General features: G+C 40.3%; 2 long non-coding RNA genes across 2 annotated transcripts; both read right to left on the minus strand.

Annotated features, from left to right (window-relative positions):
* Window positions 1-451: 451 nt before the first annotated feature.
* LOC127331614 (uncharacterized) lies at window positions 452-2,382 on the minus strand. Its single transcript, XR_007869908.2, has 3 exons — window positions 2,147-2,382; window positions 1,851-2,047; window positions 452-1,173 (listed from the first exon to the last, which is right to left on the minus strand). It is a non-coding gene; the product is annotated as an uncharacterized lncRNA (long non-coding RNA).
* A 9,431-nt stretch (window positions 2,383-11,813) lies between these two features.
* On the minus strand, window positions 11,814-13,972 carry LOC139829845 (uncharacterized). Its single transcript, XR_007869906.2, has 3 exons — window positions 13,556-13,972; window positions 13,260-13,456; window positions 11,814-12,582 (listed from the first exon to the last, which is right to left on the minus strand). It is a non-coding gene; the product is annotated as an uncharacterized lncRNA (long non-coding RNA).
* Between the last annotated feature and the right edge of the window lie 6,863 nt (window positions 13,973-20,835).

Here is a 20,835-nt window from a genome sequence, read left to right on the forward strand (position 1 = left end):
ATCTCTGTGCGTATCTGTGCTAGTCCCTGGATCAATCGCTAGCACACACAGTACATGATGTAATATCATGAAACAAAGGTCTTTATTACATCGTATGATCCAGAATTTACATAAAGATTTACAAATTGCATAGCACAAGGCTAGCTATCATCAGAGTTTTACAACGAACAAACTTAGACAGCATGGAGTCCTTCGTCTTCATGTGCCACAGGCGAGCATGTTGAGGATAGACTCGTAACCTCTAACGTTTCCTTACACATCATCTGGAAAACCTGCAACATGATACGTTGCAGCCACAAAGGGTCAATACACTTGAATTGTATTGGCAAGATGTCACTGTTGGGTGGGCGTAAAAGACACATATCAATTATATGCATATTGCAACATGGTCTTCCTTTGGCTTAACTATGTATGTATCAAAATGAATTCTTGTTATAGAATCCCTATACATAATACTAGCACACCAAGGGGTACCAATGTAAGGAGGATCTCCTATACATGATGCTAGTCCACCAATGGAGGTACCAATGTAAGGGTGAATTGCCTGTACATAATGCTAGTCCACCTACGACAGCACCAATGTAAGGGTAAGCTCCCTATACATAATGCTAGTCTGCCTACGGTAGTACCAATGTAAGGATAAGTTGTCTATACATAATGCTAGTCCACCTACGGCAGTACCAATGTAAGGGTAAACTCCCTATACATAATGCTAGTCCGCCTACGGTAGTACCAATGTAAGGAACTCTAGCTATTTACGATTCCTTAACGAGAAAAAAATGTCCATTCTCTTTGATTTTTGGACGGCGATCCCCACCATTATTCACCATGCAAACGCCCCCATCATACCAATATGTCTAGGTTTTTCGTGAACCAAGTTGTTTTCATTATGGAAAACATATCTTTTTACCTCATCTAAAATTGACATGATATCTCAGCAACGTATCTATCCACATATCTAGGAAACTCTACTTACGGTGGAAAAGGGAAATCAAATCATAGCAAGACACATAGCGTATATAATAAAAATAATCCTACACATGCACTACTAGTGAAATCCTAGAATATATTTAGCAAACAGTAGGACAGTGAAAAAGTAACACTTGCCTTAGCGAGGGGATGAGTTGATACACTCTTCGCAAAAACACTCGTTGCAATCGGAGCAACCACAATCTACAAACATAATATTTTCACTCCATAAACACATAGCAACACATATACAATCGCAAATAAAAATATAGATGCAATATGTGGATTAAACATGAACAAAACACTTAATATGTTCTCTGGTTTCAACTATATGCATGATGCCATGGTACAATTTTAACGTTGCATTAATAATTAAAAACATTTCCTATCATTAGAAAAGATCTACAACACTGAACAAATACTACAAGGGAAATGTATAGGTCAATTTTTTCTTTTCTAATGCTACTATACAGAGGGTTCAATACTCTGTTAATAGCAAAATGAATTACTCCAAAATAATTTGTAGAACTATTTATATAGCGAAAATACTCTATTTGAGTTTCTGCAAAAACTGTGTAAAAAATATGATGCAAAAGTGCAATATTATGTGTCTACTGTATTCTACACGTTTTTATGAATCCAGGGACACGAAGTTTGCTAAATTTGGATAAACGAAACTAAAGATATGATTTTTACGAGTTTCTATGTTTCTCTGTCTAATAATTCGAAAATACAAACAGATATGACAAGTGGCATGTTCCTATTCGAGGATACCCCTTCGTTTAAGTGATCTACTTATAGCCGTAGGATCAGAATCGTGTGGTTCATGGAAATGAAGAAGGAAAAACAAAAACAAAACAAAGGAGCAGCTTCTCACGTACAGGAGATGGGGATTGCTGGAATATAACCGCGCCTCTTCGAGGATGATTCCCCGGCGATGTTGAAGCAGGCAACGGCGCTTGATTTGACAAATATAAATCGGCGAAGACGGGAACGTGGAGATCGACGGGTTCGTCCGGAATCGCTCGCCGGAAACTGCCCCGCGGACGTGCTCACAGACGAAGATGGCACCGTCGCTCTGGTGCACCAAAATTCACGAAACAAAGTCTGAGACGTGCGCAAGGAAGAAATAAGAAGTTTGGAAGAAACTAGAGATCAAATCGTGAACTGAGCTCACCGAATTCGACGATGTACTGCAGCAGTACCGCGGAGTTGCGAGGTCTAATTCGAGCAGCCTGGAGGCTCTTGGTCTGTGTGGTTTGAGGGGAAAGGAAGAGGAGGGCGTGGAGCTTAAATAGGAACAAACGGCTCGTTAAATGGTGGCTTAAATCACCGGGAATCAATTCGAGATGAAAAGCAAGAAACTGCCTGTACGTTCGAGCGTGTGCTGCTGTGCGACGCTTCATGCCTGGCTTGCCCCTCCACAGCCACAACTACTCCTAGGGACACCCAAATTATGTGTGCTGTGTGTATAGTTCTAGAGTCTAACTTGTGCACTAGTGGTGTGCGTGTGTGTGGTGTTAGTGTGGTGTTGAGTTAGTGCATAAGTTCAGATACTACAGCTGTAACACAGATCGAGGGGTCTCAAAAAAAAAAAAAAAAAAAAAAAAGACGAGCTGATGTGGCGCTGGGACCCACATACCAAGAAAAGAGGAAAAGAAAACGCGCCGCGGACCTGGTTGTTTGGGCGTGGGCGTGCGTGGCTGATGGCCTGGTGCCCCGCTGCTTGGCTTGGCCATTTGCCCACACGTTTTTTTTTCTTTACTTCTTTTCTTTTCTGATTTAGTATTTGGAAAAAAAAAATTAAAAACTGATTTTGATCAAAAGTTACTCAAACTAAGTCAGAAAAATACAAATAAAATATCCGCGGATTCCTTATTCAATAAAGAATATTTTGGAACCACTTTTAAAATATTTTGCAAATATTGAATTTGGCACATAGGCCTATACGGCTTTATTTGCATTTCTTCGGTTTTAAGGTTTCTTTATAAATATGATTTTTACTCAAATTATTCCTAAGAAATGCAAAGGTGCCATGATGCTTATGAATGCAATGCATGTTTTTGAAAACTCTGTTTTTGGAAAATAATTTTATGTAACATCAATTTTTTTATTTCATTGTAAATTTTAAAACAAGACAACCAACCAAGCTTCAATTTTATTTTTATTTCACATTCCAAAATTTAGAAAATTTTGGGATGTGACAGACTACCACCCTTAAAAGGAATCTCGTCCTCGAGATTCGAGAAGGCTAGAAAGAAAGTTGGGTATGAGATGTCTTGGTGGGCTACCACCCTTAAAAGAAACTTTTGTAGTTAGACTATATCTCAGGATGATAGTTGGCTCAACTAGGGAGTGACTTGGCATTGGATCATCTCTTGAAATATCTATGACTTCTGACCTCCAATAGGTGGTTGATTATTCACATATAGTGAACAACATATCTCTTCAAGGTGAATTGAGTAGGCTTCCTCAGGGTTGGGTTTCATATGGGCGGGTGGTTGAACTACTCCTGACAGAAGGGGTCACTCTTTGTGCCAAACGGAAAAACCAATATGAGATTACTTCAAGGCAACCTTCATCTTCTTACTTGAAGGTCTTCCACTATTTTTCATCTAGTGGTTGGGTCTTCAAACTCACCGTAGTTCTACGTTTGGCAACACTTGCCTACTATTCGGGTATAATATTTATCCATCCTAAGGTTCAGGCTTATCAGCGACGTCTCACTTGTAGGTATGTCGCTCTAGATTTACCATTCCTCATAACAAGAGCAAACAATATGAGTAGTCGTCATGGGGGCCAATCCATGTCGCACCCAATCATTTCCTTGTATTCAGTTTGGTATACCCCGTATTCTAGCTCTTGGTCAACCTCACAATTTGATAAAATTTCCATGGAGAATTGATTCAATGTTTTAATCCCCATTATTGAACTATTTTGAAAACATTTCTATCGTCCTTAACTAGGGTTTTGCGTATCTCACACTCTATCCTTTTTTATCTTGATAGGAAACATCAAGGTTGGTTTCACTACTGTTGTCTTCATGGCGAGTTGCCGAGAAAACATTCACTAGGTTGGGTACAAATGAGAATAGATAGAAAACAATTCTAAAGAAGGTTCCTACCCAAACACAACAGATCCAAGCAATTCAGCAAACAACAATCATCTAACATTCATCAAGCATAATGGTTCAACACAATCAAACTTGTATGGTCATACCTCAATTTGGTATGATCAATGCTTTCTTGCGATATCGTTGGTTCAATAAAAGGAGAACTAATTATGGTCTAGTCTATTTCTATATTGGATGCATCAAGTTTCTATTCTACTCCTTCGGTGTATCTTCGTGTGTTGTGCAGTCTGCATCGAAGTCTTTCTTCAAGTTCTTCATTGGTCTTCCATAAAACACTTCTTGCGGAGTCGAAGAATATCACATGAATCATCACTCTTCATGATTCAGGGACATGGTCATCATCAGTCCTTGTTGATAGTTTTGATAAGGTGGTCATCTAAAGTGATAGGAAAACAATTTTGAAAATGGAATAGATGAGAATACCAGAAGTTCAAAAATCCAAACATCTTTTTAATTGAAATAGGATTAGACAAAAAAAATTATCCTAGGGTCTTCCTATTTCTAATCCAAACCTAGGGTCACGAACCTATGGTCAACACAATGCTCTGATACCATCTGTAGCGACCTCACCCGGTAGGGTGCCGATCTCTGTGCGTATCTGTGCTAGTCCCTGGATCAATCGCTAGCACACACAGTACATGATGTAATATCATGAAACAAAGGTCTTTATTACATCGTATGATCCAGAATTTACATAAAGATTTACAAATTGCATAGCACAAGGCTAGCTATCATCAGAGTTTTACAACGAACAAACTTAGACAGCATGGAGTCCTTCGTCTTCATGTGCCACAGGCGAGCATGTTGAGGATAGACTCGTAACCTCTAACGTTTCCTTACACATCATCTGGAAAACCTGCAACATGATACGTTGCAGCCACAAAGGGTCAATACACTTGAATTGTATTGGCAAGATGTCACTGTTGGGTGGGCGTAAAAGACACATATCAATTATATGCATATTGCAACATGGTCTTTGATACGTCTCCGACGTATCGATAATTTCTTATGATCCATGCCACATTATTGATGTTATCTACATGTTTTATGCACACTTTATGTCATATTCGTGCATTTTCTGGAACTAACCTATTAACAAGATGCCGAAGTGCCAGTTGATGTTTTCTGCTGTTTTTGGTTTCAGAAATCCTAGTAAGGAAATATTCTCGGAATTGGACGAAATCAAAGCCCAGGGGCCTATTTTTCCACGAAGCTTCCAGAAGTCCGAAGACGAAACGAAGAGGGGCCACGGGGTGGTCAAACCCTAGGGCGGCGCGGCCCCACCCCTGGCCGCGCCGGCCTATGGTCTGGGCCCCCCGTGCCGCCTCTTGACCTACCCTTCCGCCTACTTAAAGCCTCCGTGACGAAACCCCCAGTACCGAGAGCCACGATACGGAAAACCTTCCAGAGACGCCGCCAACGCCGATCCCATCTCGGGGGATCCAGGAGATCGCCTCCGGCACCCTGCCGGAGAGGGGAATCATCTCCCGGAGGACTCTACGCCGCCATGGTCGCCTCCGGTGTGATGTGTGAGTAGTCTACCCCTGGACTATGGGCCCATAGCAGTAGCTAGATGGTTGTCTTCTCCCCATTGTGCTATCATTGTCGGATCTTGTGAGCTGCCTAACATGATCAAGATCATCTATCTGTAATTCTATATGTTGCGTTTGTTGGGATCCGATGAATAGAGAATACTTGTTATGTTGATTATCAAAGTTATGTCTACGTGTTGTTTATGATCTTGCATGCTTTCCGTTACTAGTAGATGCTCTGGCCAAGTAGATGCTTGTAACTCCAAGAGGGAGTACTTATGCTCGATAGTGGGTTCATGCCTGCATTGACACCTGGGACAGTGACAGAAAGTTCTAAGGTTGTGTTGTGCTGTTGCCACTAGGGATAAAACATTGATGCTATGTCTAAGGATGTAGTTGTTGATTACATTACGCACCATACTTAATGCAATTGTCTGTTGCTTTGCAACTTAATACTGGAGGGGGTTCGGATGATAACCTGAAGGTGGACTTTTTAGGCATAGATGCAGTTGGATGGCGGTCTATGTACTTTGTCGTAATGCCCAATTAAATCTCACTATACTCATCATGATATGTATGTGCATGGTCATACCCTCTCTATTTGTCAATTGCCCAACTGTAATTTGTTCACCCAACATGCTGCTTGTCTTATGGGAGAGACACCTCTAGTGAACTGTGGACCCCGGTCCAATTCTCTTTACTGAAATACAATCTACTGCAATACTTGTTTTACTGTTTTCTGCAAACAATCATCTTCCACACATTACGGTTAATCCTTTGTTACAGCAAGCCGGTGAGATTGACAACCTCACTGTTTCGTTGGGGCAAAGTACTTTGGTTGTGTTGTGCAGGTTCCACGTTGGCGCCGGAATCCCTGGTGTTGCGCCGCACTACATCCCGCCGCCATCAACCTTCAACGTGCTTCTTGACTCCTACTGGTCCGATTAAACCTTGGTTTCTTACTGAGGGAAACTTGCCGCTGTGCGCATCACACCTTCCTCTTGGGGTTCCCAACGGACGTGCCAACCACACGCATCAAGCAAATTTCTGGCGCCGTTGCCGGGGAGATCAAGACACGCTGCAAGGGGAGTCTCCACTTCTCAATCTCTTTACTTTGTTTTTGTCTTGCTTAGTTTTATTTACTACTTTGTTTGCTGCACTAAATCAAAATACAAAAAAATTAGTTGCTAGTTTTACTTTATTTGCTATCTTGTTTGCTATATCAAAAACACAAAAAATTAGTTACTTGCATTTACTTTATCTAGTTTGCTTTATTTACTACTACTAAAATGAATAATCCTGAAGTTGAAGTTCGTACGTTTAAGCAACGAGGGGGAGAATGTTTGAGAGATGCTTGGTATAGAATTAGCGATGCCCATAATAGATGCACTAAGAAACACTCCACCATTATTTTACTCAGGAATTTTTATGTTGGTATCTCTAGCTGGAATAGATATGTTCTTGATAGTCTCGCAAAAGGTGACTTCTTAAGTACTCCTGCATTAGAAGCTAGTTGCATTATTGAGAGTTTATTTGGAATACCCCCTGTTGATAAAGTTAAAACTGAAATCTCTCTTGAAGATGTTATGAAAAAATTGGAAACCATAGAGAAAATTTTTCCAAATATTGAAGCTAAATTGGAAATGTTACTTGATAAAACTGATGAACTTGATAAATCCTTGGGAGGAATTGATGAAAGAATTAGTGTCCTAGGAACTTGTGATGTCCATGATGATCAAATCAATAGGATTGATGAACTTGAAAATGCTATGGGAACCTTGGGTTCAACATTTTCTTCTCTTAAATATAAGGAGAAAGGTTATGTGGGTAAGGAGCAAAAGTTTATGTATGTCTCTAAAGTGCCTAAACCAAAGAAGTATTATTATAGGCCTAAAATTGACAAAGCCCTTGGTACCACTACTGATGGGGGAGCTCATAATAACGACACACCATCTCTTGATAATACTTGATACACACTTTCTGCGCCTAGCTGAAAGGCGTTAAAGAAAAGCGCTTATGGGAGACAACCCATGTTTTTACCTACAGTACTTTGTTTTTATTTTGTGTCTTGGAAGTTGTTTACTACTGTAGAAACCTCTCCTTATCTTAGTTTTGTGTTTTGTTGTGCCAAGTTAAGCCGTTGATAGAAAAGTAAGTACTAGATTTGGATTACTGCGCAGTTCCAGATTTCTTTGCTGTCACGAATCTGGGTCCACCTCCCTGTAGGTAGCTCAGAAAATTAAGCCAATTTACGTGCATGATCCTCAAATATGTACGCAACTTTCATTCAATTTGAGCATTTTTATTTGAGCAAGTCTGGTGCCATTTTAAAATTCGTCAATACGAACTGTTCTGTTTTGACAGATTCTGTCTTTTATTTCGCATTGCCTCTTTTGCTATGTTGGATGAATTTATTTGATCCACTAATGTCCAGTAGCATTATGCAATGTCCAGAAGTGTTAAGAATGATTGTGTCACCTCTGAATATGTTAATTTTTATTGTCACTAACCCTCTAATGAGTTGTTTTTAGTTTGGTGTGGAGGAAGTTTTCAAGGATCAAGAGAGGAGTATGATGCAACATGATCAAGGAGAGTGAAAGCTCTAAGCTTGGGGATGCCCCGGTGGTTCACCCCTGCATATTCTAAGAAGACTCAAGCGTCTAAGCTTGGGGATGCCCAAGGCATCCCCTTCTTCATCGACAACATTATCAGGTTCCTCCCCTGAAACTATATTTTTATTCCATCATATCTTATGTGCTTTTTCTTGGAGCGTCGGTTTGTTTTTGTTTTTTGTTTTGTTTGAATAAAATGGATCCTAGCATTCACTTTATGGGAGAGAGACACGCTCCGCTGTAGCATATGGACAAGTATGTCCTTGGTTTCTACTCATAGTATTCATGGCGAAGTTTCTCCTTCGTTAAATTGTTATATGGTTGGAATTGGAAAATGATACATGTAGTAATTGCTATAAATGTCTTGGGTAATGTGATACTTGGCAATTGTTGTGCTCATGATTAAGCTCTTGCATCATATGCTTTGCACCCATTAATGAACAAATACATAGAGCATGCTAAAATTTGGTTTGCATATTTGGTTTCTCTAAGGTCTAGATAATTTCTAGTATTGAGTTTGAACAACAAGGAAGACGGTGTAGAGTCTTATAATGTTTTCAATATGTCTTTTATGTGAGTTTTGCTGCACCGGTTCATCCTTGTGTTTGTTTCAAATAAACCTTGCTAGCCTAAACCTTGTATCGAGAGGGAATACTTCTCATGCATCCAAAATACTTGAGCCAACCACTATGCCATTTGTGTCCACCATACCTACCTACTACATGGTATTTTTCCGCCATTCCAAAGTAAATTGCTTGAGTGCTACCTTTAAAATTCCATCATTCACCTTTGCAATATATAGCTCATGGGACAAATAGCTTAAAAACTATTGTGGTATTGAATATGTAATTATGCACTTTATCTCTTATTAAGTTGCTTGTTGTGCGATAACCATGTTTACTGGGGACGCCATCAACTTTTCATTGTTGGATTTCATGTGAGTTGCTATGCATGTTCGTCTTGTCTGAAGTAAGGGCGATCTACACTGAGTTGAATGGTTCGAGCATGCATATTGTTAGAGAAGAACATTGGGCCGCTAACTAAAGCCATGATCCATGGTGGAAGTTTCAGTTTTGGACAAACATCCTCAAATCTCTAATGAGAAAAGAATTAATTGTTGTTGAATGCTTAAAGCATTAAAAGAGGAGTCCATTATCTGTTGTCTATGTTGTCCCGGTATGGATGTCTAAGTTGAGAATAATCAAAAGCGAGAAATCCAAATGCGAACTTTCTCCTTAGACCTTTGTACAAAGTGCATAGAGGTACCCCTTTGTGATACTTAGTTAAAGCATATGTATTGCGGTGATAATCCAGGTAGTCCAAGCTAATTAGGACAAGGTGCGGGCACTATTAGTACACTATGCATGAGGCTTGCAACTTATAAGATATAATTTACATGATGCATATGCTTTATTACTACCGTTGACAAAATTGTTTCATGTTTTCAAAATCAAAGCTCTAGCACAAATATAGCAATCGATGCTTTTCCTCTATAGAGGACCATTCTTTTACTTTCAATGATGAGTCAGTTCACCTATTTCTCTCCACCTCAAGAAGCAAACACTTGTGTGAACTGTGCATTGATTCCTACATATTTGCTTATTGCACTTATTATATTACTCTATGTTGACAATATCCATGAGATATACATGTTACAAGTTGAAAGCAACCGCTGAAACTTAATCTTCTTTTGTGTTGCTTCAATGCCTTTACTTTAAATTATTGCTTTATGAGTTAACTCTTATGCAAGACTTATTGATGCTTGTCTTGAAGTGCTATTCATGAAAAGTCTTTGCTTTATGATTCACTTGTTTACTCATGTCATATACATTGTTTTGATCGCTGCATTCACTACATATGCTTTACAAATAGTATGATCAAGATTATGATGGCATGTCACTCCAGAAATTATCTGTGTTATCGTTTTACCTGCTCGGGACGAGCAGAACTAAGCTTGGGGATGCTGATACGTCTCCGACGTATCGATAATTTCTTATGATCCATGCCACATTATTGATGTTATCTACATGTTTTATGCACACTTTATGTCATATTCGTGCATTTTCTGGAACTAACCTATTAACAAGATGCCGAAGTGCCGATTCTTGTTTCTGTTTTTGGTTTCAGAAATCCTAGTAAGGAAATATTCTCGGAATTGGACGAAATCAAAGCCCAGGGGCCTATTTTTCCACGAAGCTTCCAGAAGTCCGAAGACGAAACGAAGAGGGGCCACGGGGTGGTCAAACCCTAGGGCGGCGCGGCCCCACCCCTGGCCGCGCCGGCCTATGGTCTGGGCCCCCCGTGCCGCCTCTTGACCTACCCTTCCGCCTACTTAAAGCCTCCGTGACGAAACCCCCAGTACCGAGAGCCACGATACGGAAAACCTTCCAGAGACGCCGCCAACGCCGATCCCATCTCGGGGATCCGGGAGATCGCCTCCGGCACCTGCAGAGAGGGGAATCATCTCCGGAGGACTCTACGCCGCCATGGTCGCCTCCGGTGTGATGTGTGAGTAGTCTACCCCTGGACTATGGGTCCATAGCAGTAGCTAGATGGTTGTCTTCTCCCCATTGTGCTATCATTGTCGGATCTTGTGAGCTGCCTAACATGATCAAGATCATCTATCTGTAATTCTATATGTTGCGTTTGTTGGGATCCGATGAATAGAGAATACTTGTTATGTTGATTATCAAAGTTATATCTACGTGTTGTTTATGATCTTGCATGCTTTCCGTTACTAGTAGATGCTCTGGCCAAGTAGATGCTTGTAACTCCAAGAGGGAGTACTTATGCTCGATAGTGGGTTCATGCCTGCATTGACACCGGGACGATGTGACGAGAAAGTTCTAAGGTTGTGTTGTGCTTGTTGCCACTAGGGATAAAACATTGATGCTATGTCTAAGGATGTAGTTGTTGATTACATTACGCACCATACTTAATGCAATTGTCTGTTGCTTTGCAACTTAATACCTGGAGGGTTCGGATGATAACCTGAAGGTGGACTTTTTAGGCATAGATGCAGTTGGATGGCGGTCTATGTACTTTGTCGTAATGCCCAATTAAATCTCACTATACTCATCATGATATGTATGTGCATGGTCATGCCCTCTCTATTTGTCAATTGCCCAACTGTAATTTGTTCACCCAACATGCTGCTTGTCTTATGGGAGAGACACCTCTAGTGAACTGTGGACCCCGGTCCAATTCTCTTTACTGAAATACAATCTACTGCAATACTTGTTTTACTGTTTTCTGCAAACAATCATCTTCCACACATTACGGTTAATCCTTTGTTACAGCAAGCCGGTGAGATTGACAACCTCACTGTTTCGTTGGGGCAAAGTACTTTGGTTGTGTTGTGCAGGTTCCACGTTGGCGCCGGATTCCCTGGTGTTGCGCCGCACTACATCCCGCCGCCATCAACCTTCAACGTGCTTCTTGACTCCTACTGGTCCGATTAAACCTTGGTTTCTTACTGAGGGAAACTTGCCGCTGTGCGCATCACACCTTCCTCTTGGGGTTCCCAACGGACGTGCCAACCACACGCATCAGTCTTCCTTTGGCTTAACTCTGTATGTATCAAAATGAATTCTTGTTATAGAATCCCTATACATAATACTAGCACACCAAGGGGTACCAATGTAAGGAGGATCTCCTATACATGATGCTAGTCCACCAATGGAGGTACCAATGTAAGGGTGAATTGCCTGTACATAATGCTAGTCCACCTACGGCAGCACCAATGTAAGGGTAAGCTCCCTATACATAATGCTAGTCTGCCTACGGTAGTACCAATGTAAGGATAAGTTGTCTATACATAATGCTAGTCCACCTACGGCAGTACCAATGTAAGGGTAAACTCCCTATACATAATGCTAGTCCGCCTACGGTAGTACCAATGTAAGGAACTCTAGCTATTTACGATTCCTTAACGAGAAAAAAATGTCCATTCTCTTTGATTTTTGGACGGCGATCCCCACCATTATTCACCATGCAAACGCCCCCATCATACCAATATGTCTAGGTTTTTCGTGAACCAAGTTGTTTTCATTATGGAAAACATATCTTTTTACCTCATCTAAAATTGACATGATATCTCAGCAACGTATCTATCCACATATCTAGGAAACTCTACTTACGGTGGAAAAGGGAAATCAAATCATAGCAAGACACATAGCGTATATAATAAAAATAATCCTACACATGCACTACTAGTGAAATCCTAGAATATATTTAGCAAACAGTAGGACAGTGAAAAAGTAACACTTGCCTTAGCGAGGGGATGAGTTGATACACTCTTCGCAAAAACACTCGTTGCAATCGGAGCAACCACAATCTACAAACATAATATTTTCACTCCATAAACACATAGCAACACATATACAATCGCAAATAAAAATATAGATGCAATATGTGGATTAAACATGAACAAAACACTTAATATGTTCTCTGGTTTCAACTATATGCATGATGCCATGGTACAATTTTAACGTTGCATTAATAATTAAAAACATTTCCTATCATTAGAAAAGATCTACAACACTGAACAAATACTACAAGGGAAATGTATAGGTCAATTTTTTCTTTTCTAATGCTACTATACAGAGGGTTCAATACTCTGTTAATAGCAAAATGAATTACTCCAAAATAATTTGTAGAACTATTTATATAGCGAAAATACTCTATTTGAGTTTCTGCAAAAACTGTGTAAAAAATATGATGCAAAAGTGCAATATTATGTGTCTACTGTATTCTACACGTTTTTATGAATCCAGGGACACGAAGTTTGCTAAATTTGGATAAACGAAACTAAAGATATGATTTTTACGAGTTTCTATGTTTCTCTGTCTAATAATTCGAAAATACAAACAGATATGACAAGTGGCATGTTCCTATTCGAGGATACCCCTTCGTTTAAGTGATCTACTTATAGCCGTAGGATCAGAATCGTGTGGTTCATGGAAATGAAGAAGGAAAAACAAAAACAAAACAAAGGAGCAGCTTCTCACGTACAGGAGATGGGGATTGCTGGAATATAACCGCGCCTCTTCGAGGATGATTCCCCGGCGATGTTGAAGCAGGCAACGGCGCTTGATTTGACAAATATAAATCGGCGAAGACGGGAACGTGGAGATCGACGGGTTCGTCCGGAATCGCTCGCCGGAAACTGCCCCGCGGACGTGCTCACAGACGAAGATGGCACCGTCGCTCTGGTGCACCAAAATTCACGAAACAAAGTCTGAGACGTGCGCAAGGAAGAAATAAGAAGTTTGGAAGAAACTAGAGATCAAATCGTGAACTGAGCTCACCGAATTCGACGATGTACTGCAGCAGTACCGCGGAGTTGCGAGGTCTAATTCGAGCAGCCTGGAGGCTCTTGGTCTGTGTGGTTTGAGGGGAAAGGAAGAGGAGGGCGTGGAGCTTAAATAGGAACAAACGGCTCGTTAAATGGTGGCTTAAATCACCGGGAATCAATTCGAGATGAAAAGCAAGAAACTGCCTGTACGTTCGAGCGTGTGCTGCTGTGCGACGCTTCATGCCTGGCTTGCCCCTCCACAGCCACAACTACTAGCTCCTAGGGACACCCAAATTATGTGTGCTGTGTGTATAGTTCTAGAGTCTAACTTGTGCACTAGTGGTGTGCGTGTGTGTGGTGTTAGTGTGGTGTTGAGTTAGTGCATAAGTTCAGATACTACAGCTGTAACACAGATCGAGGGGTCTCAAAAAAAAAAAAAAAAAAAAAAAAAGACGAGCTGATGTGGCGCTGGGACCCACATACCAAGAAAAGAGGAAAAGAAAACGCGCCGCGGACCTGGTTGTTTGGGCGTGGGCGTGCGTGGCTGATGGCCTGGTGCCCCGCTGCTTGGCTTGGCCATTTGCCCACACGTTTTTTTTTCTTTACTTCTTTTCTTTTCTGATTTAGTATTTGGAAAAAAAAAATTAAAAACTGATTTTGATCAAAAGTTACTCAAACTAAGTCAGAAAAATACAAATAAAATATCCGCGGATTCCTTATTCAATAAAGAATATTTTGGAACCACTTTTAAAATATTTTGCAAATATTGAATTTGGCACATAGGCCTATACGGCTTTATTTGCATTTCTTCGGTTTTAAGGTTTCTTTATAAATATGATTTTTACTCAAATTATTCCTAAGAAATGCAAAGGTGCCATGATGCTTATGAATGCAATGCATGTTTTTGAAAACTCTGTTTTTGGAAAATAATTTTATGTAACATCAGCCTTAAACTCTGAGATCCTGCTATCCCTCCTGCATCGATATACCAACGAGGGTTCAGGTTTCTGTCACTCCGGCAACCCCGCAATTGGCAAACGAGTACAAGATGCATTCCCCTAGGCCCATAAAGGTGAAGTGTCATGTAGTCGACGTTCACATGACACCACTAGAAGAATAACACCACAACTTAAATATCATAACATTGAATATTACTCAACCATACTTCACTACTAACATTTAGACTTCACCCATGTCCTCAAGAACTAAACGAACTACTCACGAGACTTCATATGGAACATGATCAGAGGTAATATGATGGTGAATAACAATCTGAACATAAACCTTGGTTCAACGGTTTCACTCAATAGCATCAATAACAAGTAGAAATCAACACCGGGAGAGTTTCCCCTATCAAACAATCAAGATCAAACCCAAATTGTTACGGCGGTGACGATGTGCAGCGGTGGAGACGGAGGTGATGATGATGGAGATGATGATGATGGTGATGGAGATGATGTCCAGCTCGATGACGGTGACGATGGCGTCGATTTCCCCCTCCGGGAGGGAATTTCCCCGGCGGATCTCAGCCTGTCGGAGAGCTCTTTTCTCTCTGGTGTTCTCCGCCCCGCAGAGGCGGCTGTGACTCTTCGCGACTGTTCCCCTGGAGCTTAGGTTTTCGGGACGAATAAATACGCGCAGGAGAGGAGGCCAGAGGGGGTTGTGGGCCCCCTCCTCACAGGGCGGCGCGGCCAGCGCAGGGCCCGCGCCGGCCCATGAGGTGGGCCCATGGCGGCCCTCCTCGGCTCCCGCTTCTGGCTCCCTTCGTCTTCTGGAAAAATAGGATTTTTCATATAAATTCCGTCAATTGTTGATCTTCCGAAATATTGCATTCTGACGGCGCTTTTTTCCAGCAGAATCCTGACTCCGGTGCGCGATCCTCCAATAATCATGAAACATGCAAAATAGATGAAATAACATAAGTATCATCTCTAAATATGAAATATATCAATGAATAACAGCAAATTATGATATAAAATAGTGATGCAAATTGGACGTATCAACTCCCCCCAAGCTTAGACTTCGCTTGTCCCCAAGCGAAACTGAACTCGGTAAACAAGACCACATGTTTATAGAGTGAAGAGTCGATAAATAAAATACGGACAAGAAGCATCATATTCATTCACACAAGACATTCTAGTAGACAACTTCCTCATATAATTCAACTTGGAACAAGTATAAGGTAATCACAAATAAAGGTGCATAAGAAATCATAGTTGGTGATGGCAAACTTTGTTCTTGGTCAGAGAACAATTAACATGTTATACTTATCTATTGAGCAGCGCTCTCATGTTAAAGTTTATATGGCACAACTTGCATACTCAATCATAATAATCTCCTCATAATCATTGATAACTTTCAAAGCTATATTCATTCGGATAAAACTTGTACTAAACAAGGAAGAGTAAAAGACATGATGAAGTAAATCACAATATAGATGGTTTGATCACAACAACTCAAATGCTTGCTTAAGATGGAAGGAAATAGGTTTACTGACTCAACATAAAGTAAAAGACAGGCCCTTCGCAGAGGGAAGCAGGGATTAAATCATGTGCTAGAGCTTTTTCAGTTTTGAAATCATATAAAGAGAATAAAAGTAACATTTTGAAAGGTGTTTGTTGTTGTCAACGAATGGTAGTGGGCACTCTAACCCCCTTGCCAGACAAACTCTCGAAGAGCGGCTCCCATTAAGTTTTACTTTTGGTTGGCACTCCTTCCAACCTTTGCTTTCACAAACCATGGCTAACCGAATCCTCGGGTGCCTGCCAACAATCTCATACCATGAAGGAGTGCCTTTTTATTTTAGTTTTATTTAGATGACACTCCTCCCCACCTTTGCTTTCTCAAGCCATGGCTAACCGAATCCTCGGGTACCGTCCAACAATCACATACCATGGAGGAGTGTCTATTTTTGTAACATTATGATGGTTAATTAACTCGGGACTGGGAATCCCATTGCCAGCTCTTTTTGCAAAATTATTGGATAAGCGGATGAAGCCACTAGTCCATTGGTGAAAGTTGCCCAACAAGATTGAAAGATAAAACACCACATACTTCCTCATGAGCTATAAAACATTGACACAAATAAGAGATAGTAAATTTTGAATTGTTTAAAGGTAGCACACGAAGTATTTACTTGGAATGGCAGGAAATACCATGTAGTAGGTAGTTATGGTGGACACAAATGGCATAGGTTCGGGTTAAGGTTTGGATGCACGAGAAGCATTCCCTCTCAGTACAGGTTTTTGGTTAGCAAGGTTAATTAGCAAGCACAAGAGTTGAGGGAAACAAACAAATATACATGTGATAGAAACAATCATGCATCTTCCTTGTAAGCACAAACAATTTTAACTTCAGAATAATAAGCTGTGAGCTAACAAGAAAGGAAGACAATGAAACAACTACATGTATTTCTCTTTTCTACTTAAACCTCAAAGTGTTATTGCTATTGACCAATGCTAAGTTTGCCAAAACCAAATAGATTAACTCTATGCTCCCAAAGTGGTACCAATACTAATAACAAGATCAATCATATAATAGGGATTGCAAACTAAAATAAGATGTGCAATATGTAAATGATAAGACTTCTCATTAATATTCCATAACGATAACTCACACCAAGGGATACATAGACAACCAACTAAAGGAGAAATACTTCCACACTGCAACCCATCTTATATGATAACTTCCCTACTCATGATATGACACTACTTGACAGTAAAAAGTAAAAGATAGTGATGATGTGATACCGCGGCACTCCCCCAAGCTTGGAACAAACCAAGGGGATGCCAATACCGATGATGAATTACTCCTTCGGCGATGGTGGTGATGAATTCCCATCATCAGACTTCCAAGGAAGAGGCTCTCCATCAACAAACGACATCTTGGTCTCGGGGATCCTGAAACTAGCAGCATAGCTTATGTGTTTAAACCTGTTTTCATACTCACAATTCTGATTCTGAACGTCATAGAGTTGAGCTTGGAGTTTGTTGGTGGTGTCGTGAAGCGAGAGGATGTCGTCCCACAGCTTTGCAGTTTCCTTCTCGTGTGCATCAATAAGTTCAGATACAATCTTGTGGAAGATGTCCACTTCACGCTCAGCCATCTTCTTGTAGTTGAAGACCTCCTGTTCTAGCTTCTCCATCCTGTCTTCCAAGCTTACTTCTCCTTTAGGACCCTGGACATCCTTGATCTGCAACTCTCCATCAACGAGCAGCAACTCCTTGGGGTGCATCTTCAGCTCGTTCATGTACAGGTTGACGATGTCCTCGCAGAATTTGTCCTTCGGAGTTTCCGACGAAGACATGATGGCTCTAGATCCGAAGCAAATCCTGGCAGAAACAGCTCGAAACAAAACACGTCGAGAAAACGATATACGGACCTCCAGGGGTCCGGGGGATTATATAGCAGGAATTTTCACGACAAAAGGAAAGTACCAGGTCGAACCAGAGTCGGAGAGTGACGACGAGGCGGCCAGCTCATAGGGCGGCGTGGCCAGGCTGGGGCCCGCGCCGGCCTATGGGGGCATGCCCTCGTGCGTCTCCTCCACTCCGTTTCGATCTCGTAATTTTTCGTATTTTCCAAAAACAACAAAAATATTGTTCGGAAAGTAAATCGCGAACTTTTATTACCAGTACTGTTACCTATTCAAAGTCGAGTTCTGGCGGACTATCAATTTGACCTTTGATGAAAGCCTCCGGTGTTTCCACTCGAATAACATCAACATCTACATTATAAGAATCACCTGAGATATAATGCTTGAGTCTTTGTCCATTCACCACTTGTGTGGCATTGCCTTGGAGAGAGCTAATTTTAATTGCTCCTGAACGATACACCTCCTCAACGACATATGGTCCTTCCCATTTCGAGAGTAATTTCCCTGCAAAGAATCTGAGACGAGACCGATACAATAGGACTTTATCCCCAATATTAAATTCTCTTTTGATAATTCTTCTATCATGCCATTTCTTAACTTTCTCTTTAAAGAGTTTAGCATTTTCATAAGCTTCACTTCTCCATTCATCTAGAGAACTCAATTGTAGCAACCTTTTCTTACCGGCTAGTTTAGGATCTTTATTTAATTCTCTTACAGCCCAATAAGCTTTGTGCTCTAGTTCTAAAGGTAAATGACAAGCTTTTCCATAAACCATTTTATAAGGTGACATACCCATGGGATTTTTATAAGCAGTTCTATAAGCCCATAGTGCCTCCTTCAATTTACTAGCCCAATTCTTTCTAGTTTTATTAACAGTCTTTTGCAAGATAGCTTTAATCTCTCTATTTGATAATTCTACTTGCCCACTAGTTTGAGGATGATAAGCGGAAGCAATTCTATGATTAATACCATATTTAGCAAGAGTTTTCCTAAAACCACCTTGAATAAAATGAGATCCTCCATCAGTCATAATATATCTAGGAACTCCAAATCGAGGAAAAATAATATCTAAAAGCATTCTTAAAGAGGTCTCACCATCAGCACTTTTTGTAGGTATGGCTTCCACCCATTTAGTAACATAATCAACAGCAACAAGTATATGAGTGTTACCTTCTGAAGAGGGAAAGGGTCCCTTGAAGTCAAATCCCCAACAATCAAATGGTTTAATAACAAGAGTATAATTCGTAGGCATTTCATTGCGTCTGGAGATATTACCAACCCTTTGACATTCATCACAAGATAAAATAAACTTCCTTGCATCTTTGAAGAGAGTTGGCCAATAAAAACCTGATTGTAGAACCTTTTGTGCGGTTCTATCTCCGGCGTGATGTCCTCCATAAGCACTACCATGACATTTACTCAATATCTCTTGCTGTTCATATTCGGGGACACATCTTCGCAGAATACCATCCACTCCTTCTTTATATAAGTGTGGGTCATCCCAGAAATAATGCCTCAAGTCATAAAAGAATTTCCTCCTTTGCTGGGCTGAAAAGGTTGGAGGCAAGTACTTGGAAACAATAAAGTTAGCATAATCAGCATACCAAGGACTGTCTCGCGAGCTCACCTTTATTACAGCCAATTGTTCATTTGGAAAACTATCATTAACAGGAACAGGATCATAAGCAATATTTTCCAATCTAGACAAATTATCGGCAACAGGATTATCAGCACCTTTCCTATCTACAATATGTAAATCAAATTCTTGCAACAGAAGTACCCATCTAATAAGCCTTGGCTTAGCATCTTTCTTTTGCATAAGGTATCTGATTGCAGCATGATCAGTATGAATAGTAACTTTTGAATCAACAATATAAGATCTAAACTTATCACAAGCAAAGACTACAGCTAACAATTCTTTTTCAGTAGTAGCATAATTTCTTTGAGCAGCATCAAGGGTTTTACTAGCATAATGAATAACATTCAATTTTTTGTTTACTCGCTATCCAAGAACAGCGCCTACAGCAAAATCACTAGCATCACACATAATTTCAAATGGTAAGTTCCTATCAGGAGGTTCAACTATAGGAGCAATTGTTAAGGCTTTCTTTAGAGTTTCAAAAGCTTCCTTACAATCATCATCAAAAACAAATGGTACATCTTTTTGAAGAAGATTAGTAAGAGGCTTTGAAATCTTGGAAAAGTCTTTAATAAACCTCCTATAAAACCCAGCGTGACCAAGAACACTACGAATACCTTTAACATCCCTAGGATAGGGCATCTTCTCAATTGCTTCAACTTTAGCTCTATCAACTTCAATACCTCTCTCAGAAATTTTATGTCCCAATACAATTCCTTCATTAACCATAAAGTGGCATTTCTCCCAATTAAGAACAAGGTTAGTTTCTTCACATCTCTGCAAAACTTTATCAAGGTTTCGCAAGCAATTATCAAAAGAGTTCCCATAGACGGAAAAATCGTCCATGAATACCTCTAGAATACTCTCACAAAAGCCATGAAAAATAGCAGACATGCATCTTTGAAAAGTAGCAGGAGCATTACATAAACCAAAAGGCATACGTCTATAAGCATAAGTTCCATAGGGATAAGTGAAAGTGGTTTTCTCTTGATCCTTAGTTTTAACAGCAATTTGTGAAAACCCAGAATAACCATCAAGAAAGCAAAAATGAGTATTTTTAGATAACCTTTCTAACATTTGATCAATAAAAGGCAAAGGGTAATGATCTTTCTTAGTAACCTTATTAACTTTTCCATAATCAATGCACATTCTATACCCTACAACTACTCTTTGAGGTATGAGCTCATCATTATCATTAGGCACAACAGTCATTCCTCCTTTCTTAGGAACACAATGCACAGGACTAACCCATCTACTATCAGCACTAGGATATATAATA

Source organism: Lolium perenne, chromosome 4 (assembly GCF_019359855.2).
Source record: "Lolium perenne isolate Kyuss_39 chromosome 4, Kyuss_2.0, whole genome shotgun sequence".
Taxonomy (NCBI): domain Eukaryota; kingdom Viridiplantae; phylum Streptophyta; class Magnoliopsida; order Poales; family Poaceae; genus Lolium; species Lolium perenne.